The following is a 23,133-nucleotide window of genomic DNA, read 5'->3' on the forward strand; positions in this document are numbered from 1 at the left end:
TAAAATTGAATGTCATTTTCCCTGTTGGATCCTCAGTTTCTTTATAAGTAAACTAAAGGAGGTAGCTAGGTGATGCAGTGGATAAGAGCACCAGCCCTGAAGTCAGGAGGACCTGAGTTCAAATTTGATCTCAAACATATAACACTTATGTCTGTGTAAGCCTGGGAAAGTCACTTAACCCCAATTGGCTCAGCAAAAATAATAAATAGATAAATAGGTAGACTTAAAGAAGCTGGGCAATTAACTCTAACATTACCTGAATTCTGTGAATTGAAAGGAGAGAAAAAGAGAGAGAGACTGGTTAGCAGGAAGAAGACCCATGAGAAGGCTGTTGCAATATTCCAGGAAGATAATACTGAAAAGATGATAGTATATTTGAGGGTCTTTTGAGAAGAAGAAATAAGAGAACTCAGTGACAGACTGGACACAGGGAAAAAACTTAGACCTTTCTATCCTGGGACCTTGGAATAATGAGAATAACATTCGATATTTCTGTAATGCTTTAAGGTTTGCAAAAATACTTTCCCAAGATTACCCCTGTGAAAAAGCAGTGCAAATATTGATTTAAGCCTGTGGTTTCACTGGTGAGAAATTCTTTACCAAAACGCAGATAGGCCCCTGCTCTGTCATGTAGACTCCCAGAGTTGTCTGGGGCCTAAAGATCTTACGTGAACTGCCCCAGATCAATGTGCCTCGGACATGGAATTCAAACTCTTAAGTTTTTTGATTCTCACGCTTGCTCTCAATCTGTTCTGTCAGGTTTCTTCTCAAAAGCAAGTATTCTTAGCCCAGTTTTACAGAAGAGGAAACCAAATGATGGGGATCAAGGCCCGCTTCCTGGTTTCCTTATGGCTTGTACTGATTCCTCTAGGGACCTGAGCACACGGGTTAGTGCTTCTATCAGAGATGTGGGTTAGGAGTGAGCCACACAGCCCTATATCCTGTTATGATATGGAAGCATTTGCTCTTTGTTTCCTCCCCTGGGTCGTCAAAGGATGGAAGTGTTTTCATGAGGACAGGAAATCTCCTCAGTGCTGCTTTGTGAAACAGCAATCATTACTCTTAAATGGGTTAGCCAGAAGAGTGATGAGAGGAGAACAGAGTGGTGAATATTCAGCTGTATCTCTGAACAATGGTGCTCTTTCTGGCCTCACCCTAGAATTTTGTACAATGAGAAAAACAGCTTGGCAAAAACAAAACAAAACAAACAAACAAAAAAATGACAACCTCTAAACCCTCAAATTTAGAGAAAAAAAAAGTCTCCACCAAAGAAAGTATTTGATATAAACTCAATGGTGTGTGTTCCTACTTATATATAATATAAAATGTAATAAGTGATATTAAATATAGACATATCCAATATTTTATTTATGATAATATGAAATATAATAGCTGCTTCTATTTTGAAGTTTTCTAAAGTTTACAAAGCAAGAATTATTATTTAATAAGATAAGTAAAGAACAAATGACTTACACACATATGAATTAGAATAACTGCTCCCATTTTGATAGGGTTTCTAAAGTTTACACAGAACAAATGACTTACACATGTTCACCCAGTGTGTGGCAAATGGGAGGCAAACCGTAGTGGGAGAAACCTTCTAGTTTTCTTTTTTTCCAAATTCTATTGATATTTTTTGTTTTTATGTCATCTTTATTTCAAGCTTATCCCTCCTACCTCCCCTACCCAGAAAGTTTTCCCCAGGAAAGAAGAATTAGCCAAGTGTCTTCAGAAAATGTACCAAGACCATCAGAATATTGCTGGGAATCAGAATATTGTTCCAAAAAGTTCCCTCCCATCTTCTGATTTATTCCAAATGTGTGTTTTGTCAATCCTGGCACATTTGATTTAGAATGAAGTTGTTTAGCTGTATTATAGTTTGAAAAGGCCAACCACAGTCTGCCACTGCATCGGAGGCCATCTCCTGTTATCTTGATCTGTCTTGAACTGTATCTTGCCACTGGACCCAGATGGCTCTGGAAAAGAAAGCATCACAGGTGACACACTTACACAGCCCTCCTTCACGCAAGTCCAGTTCATCGCATGTCATAGCATCACCTCTCTGACATCATTGTACTTTTTGGGAACAAAGGACCACCACCAGCAGCAACAATAATCTTAACCCTTTCTCACCTGGTCAGTCTCTGGGAATATTTATTGCTGTTGGGATTGATGTCTCCAATCATGGGAAAGACATCATTATGATGTGATGGCACATCACTAAATGGCACTAAAATTATCCATGATAATAGTACATCTGGTACATTTTTAGACCCCTAAATGTTCCTATTCCGCCCTCCCCCAAGTGACAGATATTTATTGGTAGAATTTCCTACAAAGGAGATTGTTGTATTTTAAAAAGAGCTAAGACAGTTTGGTCTGGGTTCTTTTGAAGCATTTGTTTAATTTTCAAACATTTAAATACTTTCTGTTTGCACAGCACTGGGCTAGGCAGTAGAAGAGATAAGAAGTTTAAATAAGATAGTGAATGAGGATAATAGCCCTTACCTTAAAGGACTGTTGTGTCAAATGAAATAATTAATGTAAGGTATTTGGTAAAACATAAAAAGCTATATAAATGTTGTCACTACTATCATCAATATCATGAGATATATTCTCTATTGTCATGTGATTCCCATGTCTAGTAGGGGAAGATGAGACACAACCATTGGTAGTTATAATACATCAAATTATGTGATATTACTAGGATCTTGACGGAAATTGCTTACAAGCCTGAACTAAGGAGCCTTGGGAATAGCAATCTTCCAGTCCAGAACCCTCATACAGAACCCTCATACAGAATACATGCAGCCTGGCAACTGCTCCTGCCAGTGCTAGAGCTCCAGCTGCTGAAGACTCAGAAAAGAAAGTTCTTGCTAATCAACATCCTTAGTACCATCAAATGCTTCAACAAAGAAAAGGTAAAAGGGGAAAGATTTATGTGATCTGAAGAGGAACCAGAGTATAAAGACAGGTAGATTGTAAGCTCTTTGAAGGTAGGTACTGTTTTTTGCCTCTTTTTGTATCTCTAATGCTAGCACAGTGGCAGGCACATAGTGGGTACTTGATACATGTTAAATCCTTGATACTAGTTTATCAGCAGAAATGATATTAAAGAAATACATTACTATCTGCTTTGCTGCTACACTTTAAAGATCATAGGTTCTTTCTATCTGATTTGCTCCTGAAATCTTCCATATATGTGGTTTTTCCCACTAGAACTTGAGATTTTCTAGGTCAGAGCCTGTCTTACTTTTCTATTTGTGTCTCCTACACAGTATGTGGTTTGTAGTAAGGAGCTTAATTAAGGCATTAATCATTCATTCATGGAAAGTTTCTTAAAGATACTGGATGAGGTAAAGCATTGATGAGGGGGAAGAGGAAAGGAGGTTCTTAGTGACTAAGAAAATCAGAAAAAGCTGTGCATTAATGAGAACAAAAATCATAGCTAAGGACCTTTAGAAAGACCATTGATCTTGGAGACCAGAGTGCCAAAAAGCACAAATCAAACATATTGAAAGATTTTATAGGATGTCTCTTCTAAAGTCATTTCTAACAAGTGGCCATTGAGTTTTTCTTTAAAAACATATAGTAAGAATCCAAAAGGTCTCAGGAAGGTTTTCTTTCCATTGATCCTCATGAGAACTGTTATTTGACCATTCCTCTTCCACTTTGTTCTTTTTGATATTGATTTTTTCCCTTGAGGCAATTGGGATTAAGGGACTTGCCCAGGGTCACATAGTCAAGAAGTGTTAAGTGTCTGAGGGCAGATTTGAACTCAGGTCTTCCTAACTTCAGAACTGGTGCCCTATTCACTGCACCAATTAGCTGCCCTGATACAAATTTTTTTGAACAAAAAATATAAGATTCTACTTTTTCTCCCTATTAAATTTCACCTTGACTTGGTTTCATATACCAGACCAGAAGTTCTTAACTTTAACTTCAAAGGGTTAGGGTTAACCTCATTAACTGAAATTTATAATTTTATTCTATAATTATTTTTTAAACATATATGATTCTGAGAAGGCTTAACTAGCTCTCTCTCTCTCTCTCTCTCTCTCTCTCTCTCTCTCTCTCTCTCTCTCTCTCTCTCTTTCTCTCTCTCTCTCTCTCTCTTCTTTCCCCACTCCAGATTAAGAATCTTATTCTACATTATCAAGATTTTAAAAATATTGACTCTGTCAAAGTATGTTAGCTACTCTCTTCTCTTTGTGTGATTAGCAGATTTGATAAGTATTTCATCTCTATCTTTGCCCAATTATTAATTTAAAAATATAAAACAGCAGGGGGTGATTTACAGAGATCTCTGATCACTGGGGACATCTTTTCAATTTCACATTTGTTCATTACTGAGTTCCCTGTGGGTCTGGCCATGGAACTAATTGTATTCTTACATGAAAGACTTTGACGAAAGCTTTGATAAAAATCTAGTTAAACTATATCTATAGCATTCCCCTCATCTATCAGTCTGGTAATCCTGCCATGCACTGAACACACACACACACACACACACACACACACACACACACACACACACCTGGCCCGTAAGCATGTCTTCTTTTTTTAGAATCATCAGACAGTCCTTTAATAATATGTCCGAAAATTTTGCCAAGATATGAAGTCAAACTCAATGAACTTCAATTTGTTGACTCCATTATCTTCCTTTTTTGGAACATTTCTCCTTTCTTACTTCTGGGGTACCTCTCTGGGCCACCATGAAATTTCAGCAATCACCTGTATTTATTTCAGTACTTGAGTATATTATTCACCCAGAGCTCATCTAGCACAAGTTTATTACCTTTTACTATTTCCCTTGTTTTCTTGGGTTATCAATTCACTTTTATTTATTTTTGAGCAATGTTTTCCAGCCTAAAAAATCATTCTCCTTGGCAGAGAAATTAAAAAAAAAATTAAAAAAAAAACCCTCATACCTTGGAGAGTCAAAATGTCCCTGAGTCTCAGTTTTTTTTCACATATGAAATGTGGAAAATAAAACATATACTACCTATCTTATGGAATCATTTCAATAAAAACTTCTGTTTGTAAAACATAAAATCTTAGTTATGATGTTTTATTTGTGTTTAAGGTTTTTTCCCTTAAAAATTCAAAGAACTTTTATATAAAGTATTTCATTTTATTCTGCAAACATCTCTGTAATATAAGGAGGACAATATCTGTTTAAATACAATCAGTTTCATTTTTTGATATCATATAATATGTTTAGCACTTTCTCATTCTTTTCTTAAAGAAAATTTTAATGATGAGTAGGTCTAAGACTTCTGTGCAATCTACATATTTCATTTCTTATTCTTTATTCTTATTTTCTATTTTATTCTATATCTTTTCTTATCCTTGGGAAGTAACCAATTATTTATGAAATATGATGATACAATTTGTGAGGATCTTAGCAAATTTTTGTGCAATTTTTCTATCTCTCATTCTTAAGCATAACGATGCTTAATATGTAATATTTTCATGTTAGTCTTTTTGCATTGCAATGTTAACCAAATATCTTATATTTTGATGGTTCTTAATACTTTGGATGAATAATAAAACCCACTTCACATTTTGTGTCTGCAACTGAAACCATTATTCTATTAAACTACAACTCAGTAGAACTCGGTCACCTTTCTGGACACATACAACTAAGTCATAAGTGTATGAATGATCCCAATATAGTATAATCTTTAGCACTCTGTACATCCTTCTCTCCCACTGTCACTGCAAAAACTGAAGGGAAATGTGCAAGCTGTCTTATATTTCTGTTTTTTATGGATTGCTAAGGCCAAAGGATTTATTACCAAGTAGCTATCCTATTAGGGATGAACTTCTCTGTATTTAGCAGGACTGATCCTCAAAAACCATATTCAGCCAGTTATCTGGACCATCCTTGATGTTTCTCCAGCATAGTCAAATCCATCATCATAAAGTATTGTTGTTGAAGTATACACCGATCTCCTGGTCCTGCTCATTTCACTCAGCAGCAGTTCATGTCAGTCTCTCCAGGCCTTTCTGAAATAATCCTGTTGGTCATTTCTTACAGAACAATAATATTGCATAATATTCATATATCATAATTTATTCAGCCATTCTCCAGTTGATGGGCATCCATTCAATTTCCAGTTTCTTGCCACTACAAAGAAGGCTGCCACAAACATTTTTGCAGATGCGAGTCCCTTTCCCTTCCTTAAGATCTCTTTGGGATATAAGCCCAGTAGTAACACTGCTGGATCAAAGAATATGTACAATCTGATAATTTTTTGAGCATAGTTCCAGATTGCTCTCCAGAATAGTTGAATTTATTCACAATTCCACCAACAATGTATCAGTGTCCCAGTTTTCCCACATCCCCTCCAACATTGAGCATTATCTTTCCCTGTCATTCTAGCCAATCTGGAGTTAATTCTTTTTGAAACAATGAAGTTTGGGACAGAGGAAAAAGGCTTTGCAGTTAGGGGATCAGCATTCAAATCATGTCTGTTGCTTCCTACTTTTTTTTTTTTTAGTAAGTCACTTATCCTGGTTTTTTTTTTCATCTTTAAAATGTAGGGTTTGCTCATCCATCCTCAGCATCTATCTTTCATCCAGCTCCCACTAATGTCTCCAAGAAGCTAGAGCATGTGCAGTGATCACTCCCAGAAAATAATCTCCACAGATAGGATAAATTAGAATTAAGGTAACTGACAGGCCTCAAACCCCCCCCCCACTGTGAATGAGGGCAGTATCTACCCAAGCAGGTGATAACTTCCATATCTTCCCACTCCCATCCCCATCCCAACACCCCCAGGAACAGGTAGATGAGAACAATTTGTTCCAAGGCCATGAAGTAGCTGAAGCAAACATTGAGGTGTATTTAGAGACTGGTCAAATATTGGAGACGCCAAGATCATCCACTCCATCCTGGAGCGTCACCAATCAGCCTAACTTTTGTCTTGCTACTAGATTTCAATGATGCTGCAAGAAAGTAAAGATGACAATTTTGTGCAATTCCGTTTCACTTATAAATCCAACTCATGGGCAGGTCAATCATTATTTCTCATTGAAATGAAGGAAAAACAACAGATCTATAATATAAAATAATTTTACGAGTTCAGTCTTCCTCAGCATGTTTATTGTTCTGCCATATTTTTGTGTAAAGATAGTGATGAAATTAGGGAATGAAATTAAGCTTAGTTAAAACTCGAACTAAATGAAATGAACAGTGTTAGCATTACTTTGTTAATAAATAAACTTTTACTTTCTCTTAGCAAAGGTAGATTATGGAGGGGAAGCACCAAAAAATCATTATGGAAGATGATGGAAGCCTTAGAAAGTATGAGGGAGAATGACAAGGAATATTCCTTATATGACAAATTTGTTAATCATTAGCTAGTGGTTGAATTGGGGAAATTCTCAGTCTGGTTTCATTGAATGTCTAGAGAATCTCATCTAACATCAGGATTGCATGAATTGAACTAAAATAAAATGAGTAAATAAATTGAAAAGAAAAAATATATATATTTATTAGGATCATAGGGAAAACTCTTGGGCTGTTAGTCCAAGTATAGGGTACAAATTTGATGTACTTTTTTTTTTAAGTCTGCTTATTAATCATGCTAATCAGCAGCATTCTCTGACATTTGAATGGACTAATAGGATACAGTCTGTCCCTATTAAAAAAAACTAGTCTGGAAAGTCCCTGCTTATGTTTGGGATCCTGTACAAATAGGTTTTGGGTATTCAGTCTAATCAGGATAGAAGTAGTTGTGTCAGGTTTTGTTATTTAGCCTGTAGCAGAATAGGGTCAGTTCAGTCTAGTTTGGTGAATTTATCCTGCAGCAGATTAGAGGGAGAAGGGAAGAAGGGAGTATAATTCAATCAATTCAGCACATTCAGAGAACAAGGTTATTTTCCACCTCCTCCATACGTGTAATACCAAAAACTTGAATTGGGAACCTTATCTTCACTGATCGATAATATTTTGGGATCTTAATTCTATCATATATAGAAGTCAATAGCATTTATTAAGTTCTTACTAAATGCCGGATGCTGTGCTAAGTCCTGAGGATTGGAAGGAAGGAAGGAAGGAAGGAAAGAAGGAAGGAAGGAAGGAAGGAAGGAAGGAAGGAAGGAAGGAAGGAAGGAAGGAAGGAAGGAAGGAAGGAAGGAAGGAAGGAAGGAAGGAAGGAAGGAAAGGAAGGAAGGAAGGAAAGGAAGGAAGGAAGGAAGGAAGGAAGGAAGGAAGGAAGGAAGGAAGGAAGGAAGGAAGGAAGGAAGGAAGGAAGGGAAGGAAGGAAGGAGGGAGAGAGGAAGGGAGGGAGGGAGGGAGGGAGGGAGAGAGGGAGGAAGGGAGGGAGGGAGGGAGGGAGGGAAGGAGGAGGGAGGGAGGGAGGAGGGAGGGAGGGAGGGAGGGAGAGAAGGAGGAAGGAAGGAAGGAAGGAAGGGAGGGAGGGAGGAAAGGAGGAAGGGAGGAAGGAAGGAAGGAAGGAGGGAGGAAGGGAGAGAGGGAGGGAGGGAGGGAGGGAGGGAAGGAAGGAAGGAAGGAAGGAAGGAAGGAAGGAAGGAAGGAAGGAAGGAAGGAAGGAAGGAAGGAAGGAAGGAGGGAGGGAGGGAGGGAGGGAGGGAGGGAGGGAGAGAGGGAGGGAGGGAGGGAGGGAGGGAAGGAAGGAGGGAGGGAGGGAGGAAGGGAGGGAGGGAGGGAGGGAGGAAGGGAGGGAGAGAGAGAGGGAGGGGAGGGAGAAAGGGGAGAAGGAGGGAGGAGAGGGAGGGAAAGAAGGAGGGAGGGAAGGAAGAAAGGGAAGAAGGAAGAAAGGAAGGAAGGAAGGAGGGGAGGGAGGGAGGAAAGACAACAAAAAAATCAAAACCAAACCAAAAGAAAAAAATTGTCTGTTCTCTAGGAGTTCACAGTTTGATAGGATAGATAATATGCAAACAATTAGACACCAAGTTATGTACAGAATAAATTGGAAATAATCTCAGAGGGAGGGCTGACAAAAGCTTCTTGCAGAAAGTGGTACTTGACCTGAGATTGGAAAGAACGGGGGACGCCTGGAGATGCGCATGGAGGGAGAGAGTTCCCATCACGTAGGCTTTTATTACTTGCCCCCAACCATTTCCACAGTGATATTTGTGAAGATAAAATGATTTGAAATGTGTCAAAGCATCTTCAGACTGAATAAAATGATAGGATAAATCAGCTTCTAATGATTATGTTATTGCTCCCCTTAATTCAGTTATTTGCATTTTGTTATTGCTATCATTTAAAAAAAGCCCCATTATTTAAAAAATAACGAACCCCCCCCCCCCCCCCCCCCCAAGGAGACAAAGGCTTCTCAACCACTAATGTTTATGTTTGTCCTTGTTAAGGAGGGGTGGAACAAGTTTACTGTTTTACTCGGTTGATATGGAAAACTAAGTTCACACAACCAGTATTCTTGGGAAAAGGATGTGGAAGGGTCCTGCATCAGATACCAGCCCCATCAAATACCGGCGTGAAGTCCTCGGGGGACGGAGAGCGCCAGGCTGTTGTTTCCAAAAGGAGATTTCATTGAGATTCTCTTTGTCTACTAACTGAGCTGGAACTTTCCATGTCTAATCTTCCCAAGGGTACGCTGCAGCCACGACTTATTTTCTGCTGTTTTTCCATCGGCTTGACGGCTGGGCACTTGCAGATTTTGGCATTGTGTGGGTTAAGCATGTCTTCAGATTGCGGACGTTTATGGACTGTTTCCATCAGGGGTGCCTGTTTACTCTGGCCCTTTTCCAGGACACCAAGCTAGCCCGAGATGGCTGTTGTTGACAAGAGAACAATGTATGGCCAATCATGGGATGTTATTCAGCTCGCCAAGCACCTAGTCCGTGTATTTGTGCCCAGCACAGGGGCAGCCGGGGAGCAGACCCTTGCGAACCTCGGGGATGCGGAGATCTTGCTCTTTCTGCCCAGAGAGAAAGACGTCTAAGTAGATTCTAAAGAAACAAACACAAATGTCCAGCGGTCCTATCTTGACTTTCCCACAAAGTTCAAAAGGTTACTTGGTCAGTCCCTCCCTCCCTCCACCACCCTTTGTGCCCCAACAATTTAATCTGCTCTGCTCGTTGCCACCCAGATAGTTTAAAAGGCACCTTGGAGTTCAGTGAGGGTAATTTTTTTTTTTTTTTTAACGGAGGGGTTTTTCTTTCTTTTTTTAAAGGAGGAGGGGGATAGTGGAGAAATTGTGGCATCAAGTCAAAACATCAATTATCCATACAATTAACTTCATTTCCATGACAAACTTTAAATCTCTGTTATTTACTAACTGTGGACCATGCATGGGGCTGGGAGCCTGGTGCTGGCCGAGTTTTCCTATTGTAAACTAAATTTTCTGGGGCTCTTTCTAGCTCAGCTGTAATAATATTCTAAGAGATGAAAGTTCTACCAGAGGTTTTCAGCCTGGGAGGAAGTTTGGTTTGGCCAGTCTTAGTTCAGAGAGGAAAAGGAGAGGTTTTATATTTTTTCCTCTGGGTTCTGGGCCTGTTTTGAATTTTACTGGTCTTTGTACCGCCCTAAATTATTTAGATGTGAAAGAAATGCAATCTCACATGGTGATTACAATCATTGGTGAGTCTCAAAGTCCCTGGATTTATTTTAGGATTGTTTCTGTATTGTTTACGTATCTATTGGATCTTTAATTGTTGAGGATAGCACCAGTGAGATCAGATCCATAGGGACAGTAACAAGTTAAAGAGTTGCTTTTAAAAAAAATTGCAATGCTAGTATTAATTTGTGATGCAAAGGGTCCATCTTCTTAAAGCCATTCCCAAATCTGACTCACAGAACAGTAGCAGGAATGCTACTATAAGAATCTCCTCTTACAGTAGTATATCAAGAGATATATCTAAAAAAATAATAAACTTCTCAGTCCCTGAGCAATTCAATTAAAAGAGAAAGAGGGAGTGAGAGAGAGAGAGAGAGAGAGAGAGAGAGAGAGAGAGAGAGAGAGAGAGAGAGAGAGAGAGAGAGAGAGAGAGATCTAATTATTTTTATTAAAGCTTTTTATTTTCAAAACATATGCATGGATAACTTTTCAGCATTAACTCTTGCAAAACTTTGTGCTCCAAATTTTTCCCTCCTTCCCCCACCCTCTCCCCTAGATGGCAGATAATCCAATATATGTGAAACATGTTAAACATATGTTAAATCCAATATATGTATATATATGTATGCAACTATCTTTCTGCATAAGAAAAATCAGATCAAAAAGGGAAAAATGAGAAAGAAAACAAAATGCAAGCAAACAACAACAAAAAGAGTCGAAATGCTATGTTGTGATCCACATTCAGTTTTTACAGTCCTCTCTCTAGGTGTAGATGGCTCTCTTCATCACAAAATCATTGGAACTGTCCTCAGTCATCACATTGTTGGAGTCATGTCCATGATATATCTAATTCTCAAAGGCAACTAGAGGTGATATAGTGAATAGTTTTACATGTGGATAAATATGAGCTCATAATGTCATCTTAGACACTTTACTGTATGACTCTGAATAATTCACTTAGTCCCTCTTACTCTCAGTTCCCTAATCTATAAAATGAGCATAATAAATAAGTAAAATTCTCTGTAAACCTTAGAGCCTATACAAATGCAAGCTTCCACTCATCATTTTTTTTGGTAGTTGTTTTTGCTGAGGCAATTGAGGTTAAGTGACAGCTAAGAAGTGTTAAGTGTGTGAGATCAGATTTGAGCTCAGGTCCTCCTGAGCTGCCCCTCAATCATTTTTAAAAATAAATTAAATATATTTCCTGTGTTCATAGCCAGCTTACACATTTTGATTTATTTGAAAAAGATATGTGGTTTTCTGTATCTACTGTAATTTGGATGTGAAGGTTGATTGATTCAAATAGATGTTCCCCGGGAATGATCCACATATTTAAATGACTATTTGATTCAAGGAGACGTTTGGGTGACTAACCCTCCATATTCTCTTTATATAGACATATAGATGACATAAGTTTTCATAAACCAAGAGAAGAGAATGAATCCAGGAAGAAAAAATGATCAAATGCTTTGTTTAGTTATGTCTGACTTTTCATGACCCCAAATGGGTTTTTCTTGGCAAAGATTGTAGAATGTTTTATCCTTTTCTTATTCAACTCATTTTGCAGAGAAATAAACTGAGGCAAATAATTAAGTAATTTTTGAAGGTCATACAGATCTTGACACACATTTGAACTCAGATCTTCCTGATTTCCATTTGTCGCAACCCCATTTAGTCAAAACTATGATTTTTACAGTAGCGATGTATGGCTGGAAGGGTTTGAACATAAGCAAAGCTGAGCACTGAAGAATGTTGAATTCTGGTGCTGGAGAAGACTTTTGAGAGTCCTTTGAACAGCATGGTAATCAATTAAGTCATTACTTAAAGTATGTCAAGTCACCAGAAGGACAAATACTAGCTTAAATACTTTGGCCACATAATGAGAAAACAGGACTCATTGGAAAAGACCTTGATGTTGGGAAAGATTGAAGGCAAAAGGAGAAGGGGAAGACAGAGATGAAATGGATAAGAGAGTGTCATGAAAGAAATGAACATGAACAGACTTGAGGAGATAGTGGAGAATGGAAGAACTTGGTGTGCCGTGTTCTACCACGAAGAACCACATATGACTGAATGGTTGAACAATAATAACAACATCCTGATTGCAGGTTTGATACTCTATCCCTTGTATCACCTAGCTGCCCTAGCCATCAAAGGATACAGACAGTTCAAGATAGTTGAGATTTATTAAAACGCTCCAAAATATGGCAATTAAAAGTTTATTGGTAAGTTTAAAGTGAGCAGCTTGGGGGGGAAAGTAAGTATAATTAAGAGGTTGAGAATCTGGAAGACTAGAAGTATAGTGATGTCTACAAAAAGAGGGAATTCAAAAGTAGGCTATGTTTTAGGGGGAAAATGTAATGAGATTCAACAATCAGATGGCAACCCAACTATTTCTTTTTAGTCTGTGCTATTATTTACTATTTCCCACTGAAAAGTATGTGTGGAGCAGCAGGGCAAGGGATAATGTGCTTACTAGCCATTGCTCCAGAGCATTGGATGGATACCTGTGTCAGTCAGCCGCTCTGCCCAAGGGGCAGGATATGGTCAAGGAGGGAAGATGATATTTAAGAGAAACAGGTAGAGAATTTTTATTGGGAAGCCTAATTGTGCAGGGATAGTCCCTAGATTGAAACCATAGTTTATAACCAACTAAGGAGCCAGACTCCAGTGCCCAATGCACTGGAGGCCATTGATAAGAGAGAGCAAAGTGAGAAAGTATTGAATTACGATGACTAAAAGTAGATGGGATGGTTATGTTGGTGACAAGTCTATCATTGACTGTCTTGGAGAGGGTAGGATTTAATCCATCTTCCCAATCTCTAGTTAGTTGATTATGTATGTTTTGGGTTCAGGCCATAACTCCCTAATAGGCCCTGGATCCTCATTTAGAAACCATTGCAGTAACTAGTAGATCCCAAGGTTTATAGTTTCTTAATAAAATGCAATTTTCAAATAAGTTACTTTTCCCCAAAGCCACCTAATGTCCTGACAGAGTATCAGAGAGGTTGAAACAGATTTCTTACTGGGACCAGTGATCTTAAAATGCTTACTTAAAATTTATCTAGTATGCCTTTGTGAACATTGACTATTCCATGGAAACATTTGTTGTTTGACATGAAATTCAGGAGAAAAATAACTTCTATAAAAATCTCTAGGATGGAAATGATTTTGTAAAATTCCATAAACTTGATTCATCAAGCATTTTATTTGTATATCAACAAACAATTAGTGCTTAACTCAAAATATTAGAAGGAACAGAAAATATCCTGGATACATGGAACATGGAAAGATTCTGGTTTTTTTTCTTTTTAAAAAAATTAGAAACCCCATTCCTGATATGAAAGGAAAGCATTAATAATTTCTTCTCCCTCCCTTCCCCCACTCAGGTCAGTTCTGGGCAGCAATAACCTTAGCCACTGCACTGAATGTGTGTGTGTTTGTTTTTTGTTTTGTTTTGTTTTGTTTTTAAAGAAGACAGCCTCAGCTGTGTTAAATTGTACAATGGTTCTATGATGAGGGCAAAGAGCATTGTGTGGGCTCACCCAGACTCTGAACAAAAGCTTCCAGATTTGAGAGGCTGGTATGGTGATCTATGTTACCATACAACTCTCAGATTTCTAAATCTAGCTTCCTATCTTGCTGATATTGAGCCAAAATACTAACGTCCCATGTTATAATAATAATAAGGGAGAATTTTAAAAAATCTTCCTCTATTTCTCCTCCCTATCCTATATAGAAAACTCAATGTTTGCATAATTAAATTAATAGCTAATATTTGCATGATGCCATAATAGTCTTGAAGCATTTTAAATAAATTATCTCATCTGATTCTCATACATACACAAGAAAAAGCTATGAGAGACTATTATTATCCCTCCTTCACACATGTGGAAACTGAGGCTGAAAGGTTAAGAAAATTTCCCAGGCCACAGTTATAGGCCTGGGAATAGGCCTCTAGGCCTATAGAATAGGATTTGTATTCAGATTTTCTTGACTGTGAGTCCCATCCCACAATTCATTATAGCACCTTCCTGCCCTAGATATGTGCACCTTTCTTACATCTGGCTCTTGGGCTCTTCTTGTCAGAAAAGATCTTTAATATGTTTCCCTTTTTAAAAAATACAGTGGAGCCCCTTTATAACATAGTCTTGATATAGCATATTCACCTTGGCTGGCAGTGAATAGCTATCCTCCTTTGAATAAGCTTTTATTTGGCTGTTCCATTTCTAGGAAGGTAATTCATGGGAAGCATCATGTTGAGCTAAATTTGGAGTCAGAATTTCTGGATTCAAATTTTGACTGTGCTATGGGTTTTTCACTCGGGTCTGACTCTTCATCAGAATGAGAACATTAAGACATAAGAACATTTAGAAGTAAACAAAGATTGCTGAAAACATTTCCAAATGTACCCATCACTGACTAAGCAGTGCCTTGGAACATTCCAAACTTTGAATACCCAAGTCCAAAGGAAGCTACATAAGGATGCTATAAAGCTCCTTTGGTATTTGGTGGTTGTATCTAAATCATTTGCCTGTCCAATCTGTTTTAAAAAGATAGGGAGGAAGAAGAGGAAGGAGGAGAGCATTCCAAACACCTGGATATAGAGTGAGTAAAGCTCCAGTAATGGGCTAGAGCTGCCTAGAGTTTTGGGAACACCTAATAGGAGAGTTTGGTGGTGAAGAGGAGTGCTATGAAGCAAGCCTGGAAATATAAGTAGGACTAAGAGTGTGACAGGCTTTAACTATCAAATAGAAAACTTTACATTTTGTCCTAGAGGCCAGAGGAAGCCACTGGAGTTTATAGAGCAGAGGAGTTATCTATCCCGACAACAGGAAGGATGAATTGGAGAGAAAAAGGATTAAAAACAGGGACTGTTGGGAGGCCCTGAAGTAGTTCAAGTCAAATCAAATCAATAAGCACTTTAAGTGTCTCCTGTATGTCAGGTACTGTGCTAAACATGTGGGAACCTAACAAAGACAAAAAAAAAATCAATTTTACTCCAAAAAAACCCATGCTCTCAAGGAGCTCACAGTTCAGTGGAAATGCCAATGTACAAACAACTTATGTACAAACAACAATAACCAGGATAAATTCGAATAAATATCAGAGGTAAGGTAATAATAAGTTTAAGGAGGCTGGGGAAGTTTTCTTGCAAAAAGTGGAACATGAACAGAGAATGAAGAAACTCAGTAAATCTAGGTCATGAAAGATGAAGAGAATTCCAGATACGGGGGACAGGCAATAAAAATGGCCAGATTGGGAAATGGTTTGTCTTATTTGAGGAACAACAAAGAAGTTGATGTCACGGATGGTGGAATAATTGGGACTAAAAAGTAGGAAGGGGTCAGGTTATAATGGGCTTTCAAAGCTGAACAGAAGATTTCATATTTGATACTAGAGGTAACAGGGGACTGCCATTATTGGTTGCACGGGGGCTGGACCAAGTTCTGACATAATTGGACTTGTTCTTTAGCAAGATCACTTTGGCAGCCAAGTGGAAGATGAACTTGAGTGAGGAAAAACTTCAGGCAGGGAGAGAAAAGATGATGACCTGAAGTATGGTAATATAAATGTAGTGAAAGGGATAATGGGTGTTTGTGTGTGTGTGTGTGTGTGTGTATGTGTGTATAATGAATTGTCAGTCAAAATGTGATTTGAACCCTGGAACCAGCATCTCCTAACTCTACAAATGAACAATTTATATAAGTTATTTTTTAAAAACTAAATAAGTAAAGGGGGAAGAAGGGAGGCAACAGTTTTGATGCTTTAATGGTCTTGGGATATCACCACTATTGTAATAACTAATATTTTCCTTTTTTAATTAATTTATTTATTTTATTACGCATTGCTTTATGAATTATGTTGGGAGAGAAAAATCAGAACAAAAGGGAAAAACCACAGGAGAGAAAAAAAAACAGAAAAAAGAAGTGAACACATTTATTTGATTTACATTCAATCTCCATATAGTTGTTTTTCTGGATGCAGATGACATTTTTTGTCCAAAATCTACTGGGATTATTTTGGATCACTGAACCACTGAGAAGAACCAAGTTTTTCATAGTTGATCATAGCATATTCTTACTGTTATTGTGTATAATGTATTCCTGATTCTTCTTGTTTCACTCAGTATCAGTTCATGGAAATCTTTTCAGGTCTTTCTAAAATCAGCTTATTCATCACTTTTCATAAAACAATAATATTCCATTACCTTCATATATCACAGCTTATTCAGCCAATTCCCAATTGATGGGCATCTACTTATTTTCCAATTCTTTGTTATGACTCAAAGAGCTGCTACAACATTTTTGCATATGTGGATTCTTTTCCTTCCTTTATGATTTCCTTGGGATATAGATCCAGTAATGGCACTGCTGGATCAAAAGGTTTGATAGCCCTTGGGGCATAGTTCCAGATTGCTCTCCAGAATGGTTGAATCATTTCACAGCTCCACCAATAATGCATTAGTGTTCCAGTTTTCCCACATCCCTTCTAACATTTATTATTACCTTTCCCTGTCATCTTAGCTAATTTGAAAGATGTGAGGTGATACTGAATTCAGAATTGTTTTAATTTGCATTTCTCTAATCAATAGTGATTTAGAGGATTTTTTTTCACATGACTATAGATGCAAAGCTAATATTTTCACCAAATGCTTTACCTGTTTCCTTCTCCCCCTTCATATATCTGATAAGATTATGAAGATGATAGCTATCTTTAGCACATATGTTGTAGAATCTTGGAATGGCCCAAGGTGGGACTAAACTAAAAGGAAAGGAATTTAGTGAAGAGAGCACTGGATAAGGAATTCTAGTTCTAGTTCACCATCAACTAATTAGCTGTGTGACTTTGAGGAGATTAATTTTACCTTTGCAGGCCTCAGTTTTCTCATCAGCAGAATCAGCACACTGGACTCAGTATCTCTAAGGTCTCTTAACAGCCTTAAAAAGTTTTAAACTAAACTACATTATTTATAAACTGGAAAATCACCCCCAAATTTTCAAGAGACTAAGCCATTCCTCTGATGTGTTGTCTGCCAACAAAACAATTTTTATCATCCCAGTGAATATTTGCCATTCTTATATGTAGGGTAGGGTTCTTAAAACTACTGGATAAGAGCTCAGATTGAGAAATTTATAAGCTGTTTCTTTTTCTTCGTGGCTCTGTGTTTATCTACCCTTAAATTCCCAGGACTGGACAGGACTCTCTCACCTCATCCATTTTTCCACATGACATGTCTCCTAGCCCACCAAATAATGAAACGACCTTCAGCAGAGCTGAAGTACCAATGGCATATCCAAGTAAACCAACCCCTAATTAAGGAGAACCTGATCCCAAAGCCAAGCTCAATGTCTCAGGCATGAGGTAGCCAAGAGTTTCATGTGGCTCTTGTGTCCTGTTATCAGATCAAGAAGGCTGGTTTGACCTTGACTGTAACACAAAACTTGTAATTACAGTGCTTTCTTTTTCTCTCCACAGTCCAAGCAAAATGTCATGGTCCAAACACCACAGCTTCAGCTACTAGGAGAGAATCTGTCCTTGCTTAGGGTGGCTCTGTGCTTGTATCCAGGGGTAGAAAACAACTGGGTTTGTCTTGTTTTGTTTTATTAAGTTAATTTTTTTTTCTCTAGCCACAGTGTGGGAATGCATATCAGGGAGCAGCAGTTGTAATTTGTCTCCTAAAACCTTTCTGTAGATGTGGCAAGTCATTCATTCATTTCCTCACTCAACTCAACATGTGAACACCATCATCATTATCCCCTCAAAACTCAATCCATCATAGATGTTGGAGGGGGGAGGCTATCAACAATAAACTAAGGGAATATCATCCAGAATGACTAAAGGATTCTGGTTGCCCTACAAATACTATAGTAGCCATGAAAATTTAGCAGGATCTCTAAAAGGCTGGTCAGTTGGAGTCCTTTGATATGACTGATTACATCACATTAAATGGAACCAGTTAGTAATCAATTCTAGGAGTCTAATAAATAGACAAGGCAGCATATAATGGCCCTTTTCAGAATTATCCTTGTCATTTGACAACAAGGAGTCTCAATAAAACAGGTTAGCAGACGTCGGAGCTTATTGCTAAAGGCATCTAGTAGAACTCTTTCGTGAAACCACAAGAAAAGCAAGATACAACAGAACAAACTAAAACTATCCCCACCTACTGAAGTACCCTCATTCAGATGGTACTAACCAATGAAGCAAGTAAATCATGATTAGACACAAAATGGACTGAAGATATTAAGACTTTTGTGATGCATAGTACAAAATGGCAAAAAAAAAATATCTGCCCAGTCCTAGATAAAAGACTTTTATGCTGTTTTTTTTAAATCAACCTCACTTTACTCTTCTGTAAAATGAGAATAATAATGGCCCCTTACCTCACAAAGTTGTTGTGAGCATCAAATGAAATAATACATCTAAAACGCTTTGCAAATTTTAAAGTGATATATAAATGCAAGCAATGGTGATGATGATGATGATGTAAAAATAATGCCATTTCTCAAATAATGTGAAAAGAGAATAGGTAGGAATTTCAAAAAGCACTTTTTGAATTTGATGGCATAGATCCAAATAATAGATCAATTATCCCAATAAAACATTTTAAAATTAGGTGTTAATGTATTTTCCCACAATCTTGGATGGTATTATTACTATTGTCAAGATAAATACTATAAGAGAAAAGATGAAACTAATTTTCCAGAAAGGCAAATGTCAACTACAGATATGGCAAGAAAGGTTTGAGAAAACTATTAAAGGCCTATATAATGACTTGCAATATAACAAGGTCTAGCCAGTATGGCTAATAATGTCATATTATTTAATTAAGAGTAATGAACAAGAAATATGCAGAAGAGAATATAGAAAACAAAGGTATATTGGAAATTCTTGATATCCACAATCAGCAATTAAAATTGAAAACCAAAAGTTTGAGATGATACAGAGCCAACGCATAACTAAAATAATAATAATTCAATATTAGTCACAATTCTATAATATGTAAGCTTAAGAAGCAAAGGAAGTGAGAGAGAGAGAGAAAGAAAGAAGAAGGAGGAAGAGGAGGAAGAGGAGGAGGAGGAGAGGAAGAGGAGGAGGAAGGAGGAGAAAAGAAGGAGGAGGAAGGAGGAGAAGAAGGAGGAGGCAGAAGAAGAAGAAGAAGAAGAAGAAGAAGAAGAAGAAGAAGAAGAAGAAGAAGAAGAAGAAGAAGAAGAAGAAGAAGAAGAAGAAGAAGAAGAAGAAGAAGAAGAAGAAGAGAAGAAAAGGAAGAAGAAGAAAAGAAGAAAAGAAAGAAGAAGAAGAAGAAGAAGAAAAGAAGAAAAGAAAGAAGAAGAAGAAGAAAAAGAAGAAGAAGAAGAGAGAGAGAGAGAGAGAGAGAGAGAGAGAGAGAGAGAGAGAGAGAGAGAGAGAGAGAGAGAGAGAGAGAGAGAGAGAAGAAGAAGAAGAAGGAGGGAGGGAGGGAGGAAGGAAGGAAGAGAAAAAGGATGACACCGAAAAGTTCTAAGCACGTATTTGGCTGATCAAATACAATAAAGCCCAGCACTCTATTGTGCCACTTAGCTGAAGAAAGGTAATACCTACAAATACCTTGGTCTCTTCTAGGCTTGACATAATGAATATAAGAATACCAAGAAAAAAAATCTAAAATATTGGCAATTTGAAATCAAAATTGAACATTTGTTTTAAAATTTGTTTAAAACAATTAATAGGATAATTCAATAACCTTTAGAAATACTTTTTGAATAGGCTGACATGGCTTCATTAAATAACAGAAAAAAAGGTGATAACAATACTGGATTTGCTGAATATTACTTGAAGTACCTTATCTCTAGATGGAGCCTAGAAGATTCCCTACTAGAATTCAAAGATCCTCTGATATTTGCAGAGATGCATAATTTCAGACAACACAACAAAGGAACACTGGACAAACGACTGAGTTGTAGGATTTGTTTGTAGAAACAGAGAGGTTTATGATGGCATTTGGCACTAGGTTATTGCCACAAGAAACTATAGAAGACTTATCCTTCTGGAATCTATTCTCGGAAATCAATATGGACTAAGTGAGGAAAGGGCAGAGACAATACAGTAATATCATTGTAAGCTAAAAAAAATATTAATCTCAGAATACCTAGCAAGATATGACATGGTGGTCTGATTTATAAATTAAAAACCCATTGTCCTTCCTGGACAAACAGATGGGAAATCCTTATACTAAAAATAAGAACCTCCAAAGATCTTGAAGAACTTAATCAATGGACCAAAGCATTATTCTAGACCAGGTTGCTGTGCAGAATCACTTGGATCTAGCAGCAAGCCATAAACACTTATAACAGTGTTTTTAATAGATGCCACTTTAACAAATGTTTCATAACACTTTTCAGAATATAAAAAATTGATTGAAGAAGTTAAATGAGAAAACTTAGAAGTCAAATGGGCAAATATGAGAATAATAATCATAATAATAGTATCCAGCTAATATCTCAGTACTCATTCATTTATGGAAAAATACTTAATCAATCAGTAAACATTTATTAAGCACAAATTCTATGTTCTAAGCCCTTTGCTAAGTACCCTCCTCATCTTCACCAAGTGTGTCCTCATTCCCTTTTGGGTAATTTCACCACCATACAGCTTTACTAGAAGAATGTTGCTATAAAAAGGGATAAGCTTTTATTTCAGGGTTATTACAAGTAATTTCCTAAAGACAATCCAGCATCAACAAAACATGTTAATAGTTGGCAGAATATTAAATGATAATATAATAAATAACAAATATAAAATAATAATAATAAATAAACAATGGCAAGATGGTCCTGAAACAATTTCTATCTAAAAATTATTTTTAAAAAATCAAAATAATAGTAAGAATAGAGATGATGATAATAATAATGCTAACCAACATTTCTATAATTATTTAGGCTTCTCTGTAGTTTCCAAAATGTTCTATATGCATTGTCCCACTCAGTCTCCCAGCAATCCTGTGAGGTGAGTACTACAATATTATTATCCCATTTTATTAATGGGACAATTGGGATTACAGAATATAAGATGTCTTACCTATGACACAGGTTATTGAGTGTTAGAGGGAAGATGAGAAACCAGGTCTCTCTTACTATTACAGTTAGGATTCTATCCCACTATATCATGCTTAATGAACAAGATGTCTACCAACAGACTTGCAGTTTTCTTTCTATATGACAGGATACATCCTACTTTTGTTTCTATCTCTACAATTGATATGAGTGATAAGTGATAGTCGGATGTTAGACTTTTGAATATATAGAGGTAGTTTATTTGAGACTGCCAACGAAGTATGCATTTTTTTAAACATAGGGAGAAAGTGCCCGAAGCTGTTACTTATAATCTTTGGTTCTGGTCTGACCCTGCAGAACTCATGTTGATTTTGATGGTGTAATTATAAAAGAATACATAATGGATTCTCTTTGGTATCTGCTATTTTTGGTGAGAAATCTCAAATACAATAACCCCCAGAGAACAACAGTTTTATGAGACTGTAATAATGACTATGCTGCTCTATCTACTTTAAAATTTGACCTTATATGGTGGTATTAAGCAAAGTTTTAGGAGGACCAACCTCAAAAGTTAGGGATGAACCTCAAAATGTCTTTAACTAATCCCTAATAGTCTGTTATAAATCTCTTGCCCATGATTTCATCTAAACTCTTCTTGAACCAATTTATCTTTCCAGCTTTCTATCAATTATGAGTTTGATCAAAGAATAATCTAAGGATGACAGAGAATCATCTGTTGGTATAATCTCCTACTTCTAGACTGCATCTTGAATATCACCCAACAGAAAAAAATTCAATTGAATTCAATTAGACATTTGTTAAACACCTATTGTTTACAAAGAGAAAATATTGAGGTATACATTTTCTAAGGACTCCATTATACTCCATTAATGGTTTTAAAAATAATTTTGTAAGTACAATAATGATCAAAAAACAAAATAAGAATTAAATCCTAAATTAAATCAAGAATGTCAAAAGGATACGTTTTTTAAAAGTCTCATTTGTTTGCATGTGTCATTCCTATCTCTTTTCCTTACACACATATTAATAGATTTTGTTGATGCTGGATTGTTTTTAGAAAATTGGTCACTCATGTATACATATATTATATTTAACTTATACTTTAACATATTTAACATGTATTGGTCAACCTGTCATCTGGGGGGGAGGGGAAAGGAGGGGGAAAATTGGAACAAAACGTTTGGCAATTGTCAATGCTGTAAAAATACCCATCTGGTAAATAAAAACTATAAAAAAAAAGAAAAGAAAATTGGTCACTGCCTAAGGGTCTCTCTGAAACAAAAGCTTTTCCTTTTTATAGCAATATTCATCTAGCAATATTGCATGGCTGTGAAGGTCACCCAGAGAGGTGCTTAATATGTTCACTGATCAATTGATTACTCCAGTACCAGTGGACAAGGGACAATTTCTTCAGAGAAATTGTGACCAGGAAAGAAGATGAGCTTGTAGTATTGTGAGGATAAAAGCTCAGCTGATAGACACTTGTTTGGGGGAATCACACAGTGTCAAAAAGTCTAGAGAAA

At 37.0% G+C, this 23,133-nt stretch overlaps 1 long non-coding RNA gene across 1 annotated transcript in view; it reads left to right on the forward strand.

Moving 5' to 3' along the window:
* The first annotated feature begins 2,794 nt into the window (after nt 1–2,794).
* Nucleotides 2,795–23,133, forward strand: part of LOC141555489 (uncharacterized) — a 32,665-nt gene continuing 12,326 nt past the window's right edge. Inside the window, exon 1 of the long non-coding RNA XR_012486204.1 lies at nt 2,795–2,921. This is a non-coding gene — a long non-coding RNA (uncharacterized LOC141555489). The remainder of the gene's footprint in view (nt 2,922–23,133) is intronic.

Source organism: Sminthopsis crassicaudata, chromosome 1 (assembly GCF_048593235.1).
Source record: "Sminthopsis crassicaudata isolate SCR6 chromosome 1, ASM4859323v1, whole genome shotgun sequence".
Classification (NCBI taxonomy): domain Eukaryota; kingdom Metazoa; phylum Chordata; class Mammalia; order Dasyuromorphia; family Dasyuridae; genus Sminthopsis; species Sminthopsis crassicaudata.